Source organism: Salmo salar, chromosome ssa09 (assembly GCF_905237065.1).
Source record: "Salmo salar chromosome ssa09, Ssal_v3.1, whole genome shotgun sequence".
NCBI lineage: Eukaryota > Metazoa > Chordata > Actinopteri > Salmoniformes > Salmonidae > Salmo > Salmo salar.
Genome location: NC_059450.1, coordinates 110,524,733 through 110,537,232, shown reverse-complemented (window position 1 = coordinate 110,537,232; position 12,500 = coordinate 110,524,733). Strand labels below are relative to the sequence as shown.

At 40.5% G+C, this 12,500-nt stretch overlaps 1 protein-coding gene across 1 annotated transcript in view; it reads right to left on the bottom strand.

Annotated features, from left to right (window-relative positions):
* Positions 1-12,500, bottom strand: part of LOC106612413 (sodium/potassium-transporting ATPase subunit beta-3) — a 64,953-nt gene that overhangs the window by 14,849 nt on the left and 37,604 nt on the right. The gene's annotated exons all lie outside the window — the stretch shown is intronic.

Below are 12,500 nucleotides of genomic sequence, written 5' to 3'. Positions count from 1 at the left end.
TGACTTGATTTGTTTTCCCATAATTATTTTGCAAGTTCGACAGTGTGTGTGTGTTTGTACATGTTTTACTATACTTGTGAGTACCAGAAGTCCTCACAAGAAGAGTAAACCAACAAAAATACAAAGTGAGGACACGTTTCCAGTCCTCACTTGTCAAAAGGATATTTTAGGCTTAGGGGTTAGGTTTAGGGTTATGTTTAGAATTAGGGTTAGGTTTAACATTTTACTGCAGTGGGCTAAATCACAGTGTTTCTTGGTAGTCTTTAATAAATCTTCTTTGAAACAAAAGTATACACCTCGCACACATGGTTATGGGCTTAAAACAAAGAAGACACCTGTACCATGTCAGATATAGAGATTAAAGGTATTACATTTTGAGTTTGCATCCAAATATTACACATCACAGAAGACTGAAATATAACAGAACCGTTTGACATAGAAACACCAGACTTTTGGCAGGTTTTTGTAAATAATTATGAAAAATATTGATAACACACCACCCATGAGGCTACTAGAGGGCGATTTGGTCATTTGACTGCAGGAAAGGGTTGTAACTACGGTTAGGGGTTAAGGTTAGGGTAAGGGTTCGGTTTAGGGTTAGGATTTTGAATGGGAATCAATTGTTGGACCCCAAAATGTCCTCACAAGTATAATAAGACATAGCTGTGTGTGTGTGAGTGTGTGTTTATATAGAAAGCAAGAGAGACAGAGAGAGAGAAAAATATTTACTCTTTGTGAAAAAGCACCTCACCACTTTCAAAGTCATTGTAAATCAATTAATTCTCCTATGAATCTCTGTCAAATGTCCATTTTGGCCATATCAAACTAGGGGCTCTACTACAGTGCCTTGCGAAAGTATTCGGCCCCCTTGAACTTTTCGACCTTTTGCCACATTTCAGGCTTCAAACATAAAGATATAAAACTGTAATTTTTTTGTGAAGAATCAACAACAAGTGGGACACAATTATGAAGTGGAACGAAATTTATTGGATATTTCAAACTTTTTTAACAAATAAAAAACTGAAAAATTGGCCGTGCAAAATTTGTTCTCTATTTTTGGTTAGACCAGGGGGTGACATGGGTGGGCGTTCTAGGTTTCTTTTTCTATGTGGGTGGTTTTCTTTGTTTCGGCCGTGTATGGCTCTCAATCAGGAACAGGTGTAGATCGTTGTTGCTGATTGGGAGTCATACATAGGCAGCCTGTTTTTCCTTTGGGGTTTGTGGGTGAATGTTTTCTGTTTAGAGTTTGTTCCTGACAGAACTGTTGCTGGTCGTTCTTTTGGTTTCTTTTTTGTATAGTGTTCATTCGGTCATCAAAACCTTTCAAGATGAACACATCCTCCGCTGCACCTTGGTCTCATTTCAACGACAGCCATAACACAGGGCAATACAGTTACAAAGAAAGAAAGAGAGAGGGGAATACAAAGAAAGAGGAGAGAGAGATACAAAATGAAAGAAACAGGTGAAAATAGGGGGGTGAGAAAGGCACGAAATGGTTGAATGAGCTACAGAGAGATCTTCATAAGGACGTGCATTGATAAAGTGCTACACAGGACAGAGAGAGATGTAGCCTAGATAGACCAAAAAAACACATCTAAATACAGATGAAGAGATATCGCATAAAGAGAAGACAGGATGATGCAGGGAAAACAATATATGGATGGAGAGAGATGGTATGTGAGAGAAAAAAATAAAGTTAGAGAGAGCTTCAGTTTAATAATAGACACATTGCTTATTTCCTGAAGCCTCTGAGGTAAGCTGTGCGTCTATAAATAGAGTGTGGGGGAGGACAGATAAGTGATGGCACAGCACTGGCCTGAGGAAGAGAAGAGCTGGGTAGGGAGTGTCAGATTGATCAGAGCTACATACACACACACACACACACACACGGATACACTCATGCACACACGCATTTGGATATGTACAGACGCACGCACGCACGCACACGCACGCACGACTGACAAACGCATGCATGCACATCTTTAGATGGCAGGCTCATGTAAGACCAATGTAGAATCCACCCTGGTTAAATCAGATAGACCTGTCTTTTTTTATATCTTTACAAAATGCTGGAAATCCAGTCGACCACTTGTGAATCTATAACTGGAATTAGGATTGACACTCCAACACATCCTCTTGGAGCACAGTCGGGATGTAGCCAGTCACACCATACCCCAAAAAAACAGCCAGCATTAGAAAGCCATTTCCATCGGACAATCATTGGTCATTAGGACTGAGAAGCAGTACTGGGATGCCAAGTGCTTTTATCTCCTCAGAATAGCTGAGTGTGGCCTTTAAGGAAGCCTGGGGCTATGTCCCATCTGGAACCCTATTCCCTATATAGTGCACACTTTTTTACCAGAGCCTGAACCCTGATAAAAAGAAGTGTACTATATATATAGGGAATAGGGGGCCTTTTGGGACGCAGCCCTGCTCTTTGGAGTCAGGGAGGGAGAGGCTGGGCTGGGTTGCCGTGGCCTAGCGTCTGCTCTGCAGTTGTTAAAGCATCGATCCTGGGCTCAACTCAATCAACCATCAGCCTGCAGTGGAATAGATGGAGGAGGCAAGGAGCAGAGGGCGAAGGGAGGTTCATATTCATTAGGAGTTCTGGTGGATAACCTGAACCGTTATCTTAGCCAATCACTAGCATGCCTCAACCTAACCTTACCCGAACCACTTACTAGCTTTCCTCATGGGAGTATGTTGCTCTCATGGTTAGGGCCAGGAGTGTTTTCTGACCAGCTATGTTGCGCTTGCCTCATTTTGTAAAGAGTTGAGACCCACACTTTAAATCTACTTGATTTGACCAACTGGATCTTTGAGTTTTTCCCAGTCAGGCCATACGATCAGGAAAAACACCCATGCCCTTCTCATGGTCCTTTAAAGACAAGAAGCTCCTGCACACTGCGATTGCAAGGTATCCCTTTTAGCTACACAAATACCACAACTCTGACCCACACACTCCTCCTACACTCACTGCCATCCACATTAATTGAACACCGCAACAGCAGCACTTGTCTCCTACACTCTTTCTGGTCAGTACTCCCACTACCCTCATCGAATTCCACCCGCATACTGCACAGTACACTCCCTGCATCTAAATAATATCTCCTTTCTCCCCAAGTGTGCATTGTGCACTCCTCACAAAAGCATCGAATTGGTGTAATCATGGGCTAGACAGTTTCCACCACATTTCTTATACCAGATCCATTCTTTTTAAATCAATGAAGTGCACATTTTGGGAGATAGGGCTCCCTGGATTAAATAAAGGTTCAACAAAACCTCCCTTCACATAATACCATGACCTCAAAGTATGCTCTCCAACTATTCCCTTTGTCCCTGTCTCAAAGTTCTCCAACTCCTCTCCTCTCCACTACACTCACACACACACTTATTCACCTTTCATCAAACTGCATCACTCTCAATTAACTTCCTCCACTCCCGGTCCCCCTACTCTCTTACCTGTCCCAGACCTGTTGTTTTCAACTCTCTAGAGACAGCAGGAGCGGTAGAGATACTCTAAATGATCGGCTATGAAAAGCCAACTGACATTTACTCCTGAGGTGCTGACATGTTGCACCCTCGACAACCACTGTGATTATTATTATTTGACCCTGCTGGTCATCTATGAACATTTGAACATCTTGGCCATGTTCTGTTATAATGTCCACCCGGCACAGCCAGAAGAGGACTGGCCACCCCTCATAGCCTGGTTCCTCTCTAGGTTTATTCCTAGGTTCTGGCCTTTCTAGGGAGTTTTTCCTAGCCACCGTGCTTCTACACCTGCATTGCTTGCTGTTTGGGGTTTTAGGCTGGGTTTCTGTACAGCACTTTGTGACATCAGCTGATGTAAGAAGGGCTTTATAAATACATTTGATTGAATTTGATATAAACCTGCTCCCTTCACCCTGACAGCCTCTCCTCACCCCCCCACCAACTCTCTTACACAGGCTTCTTTGTCCCGAACCCATTAACACCATCTGACCATTCCATTTTCCCGGGATAAATAACTGCGAGAAACCAATAAATTATAATAAATTATTTATATGAATAGCATGGCGTGAAATGGAACTGTTAAATTATATGCAATGTCTAAATCAGGCTTCTCTACGGCCTCGGCATGATGAATCAACGCTCAGCGTAGGGACAGACCATCTCAGGATGGAGCTCAGTTCACAATGCATGAAGACCTATCATCTCATCATAGTAACTTCTTTTCTTGTGACAGGTAGGCTTACATTTGCTGCAGCATGGCCTATGCTACAGTAATATAAAGACCGAATGTGTGCCTAATGTACCCATCTCCATCTGACTTTCGGGGGTCACCTTGTTTTTTAATTGTAAAGATTTTTTTTGATTGCAGCTGCAGAGTTTTAAAACAGCCTACCACTAGAATATCGTTGCTTTAAATCAGTGCACACGCGAGCAATCTCTCGCAGTCTTTCTCTCTCTCCATCAACTCATCCAAAATATTTAATCCTCTTCTAGATTCTTATATAGCCCTACATATAGATGTCCTAGCCTACCTCTTTCAGGTAATAAATTCAATGTAGTATTAGCCTTATATTTAGTTAATTAATGATGGGTTATGCATAATAAGTGTAGAACTTATAGCCTCTGTCTCTTGCACAATACACAAGCACCTGTGCTCTGCTGGCCACTCTTTAAAAAATGCTCCTTAGCTCTTGGAGTCCCATGCAGGATAAGCTAGACTAAAATACCTTGCTGGACATTCGTTTTTTTTGCATTTCTTATACTATTCTAAGAGGGACGCAAGCTCTTTTTTGCTGAATGTTAAATACAGCAGCAAATAGAACTCTTGGGTAGTTTGAAAGAAGAGCGAACGCGCAATGACGGTAGGCTATAGCAGTTATTTATTCAGACCCATAAATCTTTTTAAGTCTGTCGACAACATCCGGTGGAATTGGAGGGAGTGCAATTCAAATAAATAATCGTAATATTAAATATTTATGAACATACAAGTATCTCATATTGTTTAAAAGCTTATATTCTTGTTAATCTAATTTGCATTGTCCGATTTACAATAGGCTTTACAGCGAAAGCATACCATGCGATTGTTTGAGGACGGCGCCCCACATGAACATATTTTTCAATCAGCACAGGCTTCATAAAATCACAAATAGCAATTAAATAAATCACTTACTTTTGAAAATCTTCCTCTGTTTGCAATCCCAGGGGTCCCAGCTACAACATGAATGGTCGTTTTGTTAGATAAAATCCTTTATATCCCAAAAAGTCTGTTTAGTTGTCACCATCGATTTCAGTAATCCACTCGTTCAACATGCAGACAAAGGCGTCCAAAAAGCTACCACTAAACTACGTTTCTATTTAATCCTCAGGTATCCTAAAATGTAAATAAACTCTAATATTTCATAGGGAAAGAAGTATGTTCAATAGAAAAGTTAAATTAGTAAGCGCGCATCCTCTTTGTCGCACGCCAACAGACTGATATTGTACCAGGACTCTGTACAAAAACTCCAAATTCTTGCTTGTTTTTGAAGAAACAAGCCTGAAACAATCAACAAAGACTTTTGACATCTAGTGGAATCCATAGGAAATGCAATCCGGGAGCTGGAATTACATAGCTTTCCATTATAAAACATTTCCGGTTGTTTTTTCTTCGTATTTTCGGCTGCCATATCAATTGTGTTATAGTCTCATACATTATTTTAACATTTCTACAAACTTCAAAGTGTTTTCTATCCAATGCTACCAATTATATGCATATCCTGGCTTCTGGGCCTGAGTAACAGGCAGTTCACATTGGGCACGTCAGTCAGGCGGAAATTCAGGAAAATAGAACCAAGCCTGAAGAAGCTTATAACCATTCAATCTTCGTGAAGCGAAGTGAAAGCCTTCTGCATCTAATTCTAGTCCTATAATACTTAAGGATGTCATTAAAATGATGAAGATGAGGACAACAAAATATATTTCATTTAAACGTTGAAAGCGAGGAAGGAATGAAGCAATGATAGAGAGAGGGAAAGAAGAGGTAGGCTAATAACATTAGCGGAAATATTATGAAAGGTACTGTATATATGTGTCAGCCTACTAATTATACAAATAGGCCCAATTATATTTAAAATTAAAATCCAATTCTCGAGACTTAAATTGTAAATTTGTAGGCCGCATGTGCTGCACCAGAATCGCATGTTCTCTTCTGCTTCATCAAGGTTTGAACGATGTGTGTAATTCCAGTTCATATAATACAATAAAGTACAGTAATACAATTCACAATCAAAAAGATTAGCCTACTGGAGCTAGTTTCATTTACTTACCCAAGAGAGCATATATGTGCTTTTATGTTTTTCTGTCATGCGTAATGTGCAGTAGCCTATATCATATATGTATTGGATAATGGCACAATCAATTGGGCTTTTTTGGGCATTCAATGTCGCTAATGTAGGGACCATAAAATGTATTCAATATATGGCTCATCAGGCTGAGGTAGCATCAGGTTAGAATTTTCATGCTGATCAAAGCTCTAATGAAATCCAAGCATATTTATATGATTTATAATGCTTTTGATTGACACTTCAGGTTTTGGCGCAAAATACTGGCTTACCGGAAAGAAAAGTGATTTATTCTCGGGATGGAACATTTGTAAAATACCAGGAAAATATTCAACCCTACTGCCATCCTTAGGCCACGTTACTTCAGACATAGTTTGGACACACCTACTCATTCAAAGGGTTTTTCTTTATTTTTACTATTTTCTACATTGTAGAATAATAGTGAAGACATCAAAACTATGAAATAACACATATGGAATCATGTAGTAACCAAAAATGTATTGAAACAAATCAAAAAATATTGGAGATTTTAGATTTTTCAAAGTAGCCACCCTTTGCATTGTTGACAGCTTTGCAAACTCTTGGCATTCTCTCAACCAACTTCATGAGGTAGTCACCTGGAATGCATTTCAATGAACAGGTATGCCTTGTTAAAAGTTAATTTCTGGAATTTCTTTCCTTCTTAATGTGTTTCAGCCAATCAGTTGTGTTGTGAAAAAGTAGGGTGGTATACAGAAGATAGCCCTATCCGGTAAAAGACCAAGTCCATATTATGGCAGGAACAGCTCAAATAAGCAAAGAGAAACGACAATCCATCATTACTTTAAGACATGAAGGTCAGTCAATCCAGAAAATGTCAAGAACTTTGAAAGTTTCTTCAAGTGTAGTCGCAAAAACAATCAAGCACTATGATGAAACTGGTCATGAGGGCCACAGGAAAGGAAGACCCAGAGTTACCTCTGCTGCAGAGGATAAGTTCATTAGAGTTACCAGCCTCAGAAATTGCAGCACAGATAAATACCGTAATTTCCGGACTATTAAGCGCACCTGAATATAAGCCGCACCCACAGAATAAAAAAAAAATATATATTTTGAACATAAATAAGCCGCACATGTCTATAAGCCGCAGGTGCCTACCGGTACATTGAAACAAATGAACTTTACACAGGCTTTAACGAAACACGGCTTGTAACAAAAATAAATAGGCTTTAATGAAACACGGCTTGTAACAAAAAATCTAAAATTAGCAGTAAACAGTAGCCTACCAAGAAAATCATTGGTCACCATCTTCCTTCTCCTGTGCACTGAAACCACTGAAGTCATCTCCTTCGGTGTCGGAGTTGAATAGCCTCAGAATTGCTTCATCCGATATTGGATCGTTTTCATTGTCGCTCTCGTCACTTTCATCCGGAGGCAAATCCCCCGCTGAGCCCTCTTCAACATGCAGCAGTCCAGCCTTTCGAAACCCGTTGATGATAGTGGATTTTTTGACAATTGTTTGACAATGCTCCACGCTGTCAGGACCCACTGGCAGACTTGACCATAAGTTGCTCTTCGCATGCGGCCCGTTTTAGTGAACGATTTCTCCCCACTTGTCATCCAAGCCTCCCGCTGAACACGGAGCACCACCTTAAATGCACGATTTACACTGATGTCAAGTGGCTGCAAATACTTTGTTGTACCCCCAGGAATCAGGGAGACAAAATGACTCCCGTAATCAGAATGAATGACAAAAAAGATGTTTGACCTTATCCCGTTCGGCAATTTCATTGGTCTAATGAAAGCTTCATGCCGCCCAAAAACTGAGCACGTCACAGAATGTGTTTTTTTTTAGAAAAAAAATTGAAAGCGGGAAAAATCCATATATTAGCCGCGTCACTATTTAAGCCGCGACGTTCAAAGCGTGGGAAAAAAGTTGCGGCTTATAGTCCGGAAATTATGGTACTTCAGAGTTCAAGTAACAGACACATCTCAACATCAACTGTTCAGCCTTCATGGTCGAATTGCTGCAAAGAACACTACTGAAGGACACCAATAATAAGAAGAGACTTGCTTGGGCCAAGAAGCAATGGACATTAGACCAGTCATAATCTGTCCTTTTGGTCTGATGAGTCAAAATGTAAGATTTTTGGTTCCAACTGCCGTGTCTTCGTGAGACGTAGAGAAGGTGAAGGGATGATCTCTGCATGTGTGGTTTCCACCGTGAAGCATGGAGGAGGATGTGTGATGGTGCTTTGCTGGTGACACTGTCTGGGATTTATTTAGAATTCAATCCACACTTAACCAGCATGGCTACCACAGCATTCTTCAGCGATACACCATCCCATTTGGTTTGCACTTAGTGGGACTATCATTTGTTTTTCAACAGGACAATGACCCAACAAACCTCCAGGCTGTGTAAGGGCTATTTGACCAAGAAGGAGAGTGATGGAGTGTTGCATCAGATGACCTGTCCTCCACAATCACCCGACCTTAACCCAATTTAGATGGTTTGGGATCAGTTGGACTGCAGAGTGAAGGAAATGCAGCCAACAAGTGCTCAGCATATATGGGAACTCCCTCAAGACTGTTGGAAAAGCATTCCAGGTGAAGCTGGTTGAGAGAATGCCAAGAGTGTGCAAAGCTGTCATCAAGGCAAAGGGTGGCTACTTTGAAGAATATAAAATATAAAATATATTTTGATTTGTTATACACTTTTTTGGTTACTACATGATTCCATATGTGTTATTTCATAGTTGTGATGTGTTCAATATTATTTGACAATGTAGAAAATAGTAACAATAATGAAAAACCCTTGAATGAGTAGGTGTGTCCAAACTTTTGACTGGTACTGTACTTTTTGTATTTCGTCAAAAAGGGATTGAGCCTTTCGCTTTTCTATTAGGGGGTCATACATTGATGGACCACAGAGACTCCAGATGGGCTATCTGTAATTTGTCTGACATTTCATACATGTCAAAAGTTGAAATTAGTGCATTTTTTATGTGTTAATTCATCTTTGTCCGGGCCAATGGGTCCAGACCCTTCACCTCATCTTTTCAACTGCTCACGTTCTTTACTTGGTCGGCTGTAACTGAACCTTGTCAACCACATTCTTTGTGTGGCTGTGACCCTCTTCAGTGATGTGCCTTGGGGGTTATTAATACCCAAGGGAGAGGGTCAGAGGGGCTGGGGACTAGGGGTGTGGTGGGTGTCACAGGGAAAGTGAAGACTAGGGGTGGGGTGTGTGTGTGTGTCAGGAGGAGAGAAGATCAGAGGAGTGTGTGTATGTGTGTGTGTGTGAGGACTATGGGTGCTTTGTTTGAATGTATCCCTGGGGTAGTGGGGACCATGGCTGTGGAGGTATACATTACAGAGCCCAAGGAATGCCAAGAACACGTGGTAGGCAATCAGACAGCTCTTTGGGAACGTTTTTTTGGGAACGTTTTGTATCTTCTGTAAACTGACAGCATGAGACCACAGGCCTTGGCGCTGTCCTTACTTTTTCCATGCACCCATGTCAACATACACACACACGTGGAGGAACACAAATATGCAATTGGTTCATGCATCATAGGTCATTTATTTCCATGTTCATACCAGACCCGTGACTCAAACCAGCCATTTCCTTTTAACCTTAAATCTAATCCCAGTCCAGGACAGAGTCACACTTGCCGACCACCACGGAGAAGCTCACTCTCCCAGCCTGTCTCATTACACTACGATCAGAGCCGGCTGCAAACAATGATCAGTTAGGGGGAAATCAGATTTAAAATGTTCATGCTATATTTATAATTATGTAAAATATATGCAACACATTTTCCACTCAACCAATAAGTAACGCATACCTACATACCGATTTCTGACTTTGAGAGTTTATCATCAAAGTTTGTGTTTTCAATACCACAATCATGTATGTCAATCCTGACAAACAGAAAATACATCTCTCCCTACTCAGTATCGAAGGCTTGGTTTAACAATCTCCTAATGTCATTAAACTTTTGTGCTTTGTAACAGATGTCTATTTCCATTAAAGGAGGCTAATCGATCAGATATTATAATATCTGAAAGTTATATTAGGAAAATTATAACTTTGTAATCTGAAATGGCCGTTTGGATGCTAGAATTACATTGGAGTGGATGAGCATGCATAGGTAGCCTAAAGCAGACTTTTGAAGTAGACTAATCAGAATAAAACATTGTGACTAGTTGTGTTCATGCCACACATTTAAAGGCAATCCATTTTAAAAGTTAAATGACAAATATTTAGGAATATAGGCCTATGTGACGACTTGGGAGAATGATGATGGGCAACAGTATCAGAAGTAAAAATACGTTCCCTTATAGGCTAGTCTACAGTATGTAGGACAATATTGTATTGTCCCTAAGCAAGATCAATAGGGGAGCTTTTTGGGTTGTGCGTATTCACTGTTGTTTCATGTGCAATGACGCAGCTGGCCTCTTCGCTGCCTATCAGCTACTGTATTCCTCTAGCTTGTGGATTTATATAGAAAATTGGTGAATATTTGAATGATTTTATCCTGTTTAGGATAGGGGGCAGTATTGATACGGCTGGATAAAAAACGTACCCGATTTAATCTGGTTACCACTCCTACCCAGTAACTAGAATATGCATATACTTATTACATATGGATAGAAAACACCCTAAAGTTTCTAAAACTGTTTGAATGGTGTCTGTGAGTATAACAGAACTCATTTGGCAGGCAAAAACCTGACAAGGTTTCAGGCAGGAAGTGGCCTGTCTGACAAGGTGTCGTTCTTCTTGTCTCTGTTTATTGAAGAGTGAGGATCTTAGCTGTCCCGTGACACTTCCTACGGCTGCCATAGGGTCTCAGAAGGCGGCAAAAAGCTGAATCGTGGCTTTGCAGGCTCTGGCTGAAACAAAGTAGCGCGTTTGGGTAGTGGCTGGTTACAGTACTGTGAGACTCAGGCGCGTGCCCGCGTCGACCGAAAGCTTTGTTTACTTTCCTCAGTTTAGCTAAATGGACATTCCCGGTCGGAATATTATCGCTTTTTACGAGAAAAATGGCATAAAAATGGATTTTAAACAGCGGTTGACATGCCTCGAAGTACGGTAATGGAATATTTAGATTTTTTTTGTCACGAATTGCGCCATGCGCGCGACCCTGATTTACCATTTCAGATAGTGTCTGGGACGCATCGAACAAAACGCCGCTATTCGGATATAACGATGGATTATTTTGGACCAAACCAACATTTGTTATTGAAGTAGCAGTCCTGGGAGTGCATTCTGACGAAGACAACAAAAGGTAATCAAACTTTTATAATAGTAAATATGATTATGGTGAGTGCTAAACTTGCCGGGTGTCTAAATAGCTAGCCCGTGATGCCTGGGCTATGTACTTAGAATATTGCAAAATGTGCTTTCACCAAAAAGCTATTTTAAAATCGGACATATCGAGTGCATAGAGGAGGTCTGTATCTATAATTCTTAAAATAATTGTTATGCTTTTTGTGAACGTTTATCGTGAGTAATTTAGTAAAATGTTAGCGAATTCCTCCGGAAGTTTGCGGGGGGTATGCTAGTTCTGAACGTCACATGCTAATGTAAAAAGCTGGTTTTTGATATAAATATGAACTTGATTGAACAAAACATGCATGTATTGTATAACATAATGTCCTAGGGTTGTCATCTGATGAAGATCATCAAAGGTTAGTACTGCATTTAGCTGTCTTCTGGGTTTATGTGACATTATATGCTAGCTTGAAAAATGGGTGTCTGATTATTTCTGGCTTGGTACTCTGCTGACATAATCTAATGTTTTGCTTTCGTTGTAAAGCCTTTTTGAAATCGGACAGTGTGGTTAGATTAACGAGAGTCTTGTCTTTAAATAGCTGTAAAATAGTCATATGTTTGAGAAATTGAAGTAATAGGATTTTTAAGGTTTTGAAAATCGCGCCACAGGCTTCAAGTGGCTGTTACGTAGGTGGGACGAATTCGTCCCGCCTAGCCCATAGAGGTTAAGAGTGGTATGATCGCTAGTTAATCTATTGTAAATCTGGACAAACAATCCAAATACCATTATTGCAGGGTTTCCATTAGGAAAATGTGGAGTCGGAACAGCAGCATTTTCATTTATAACACACGGTGCTCAGAATGACAGAAATCACATTTATATTATGGCAATTCAGCTCAACAGAACATGCAAATCGGGATGCAACGGC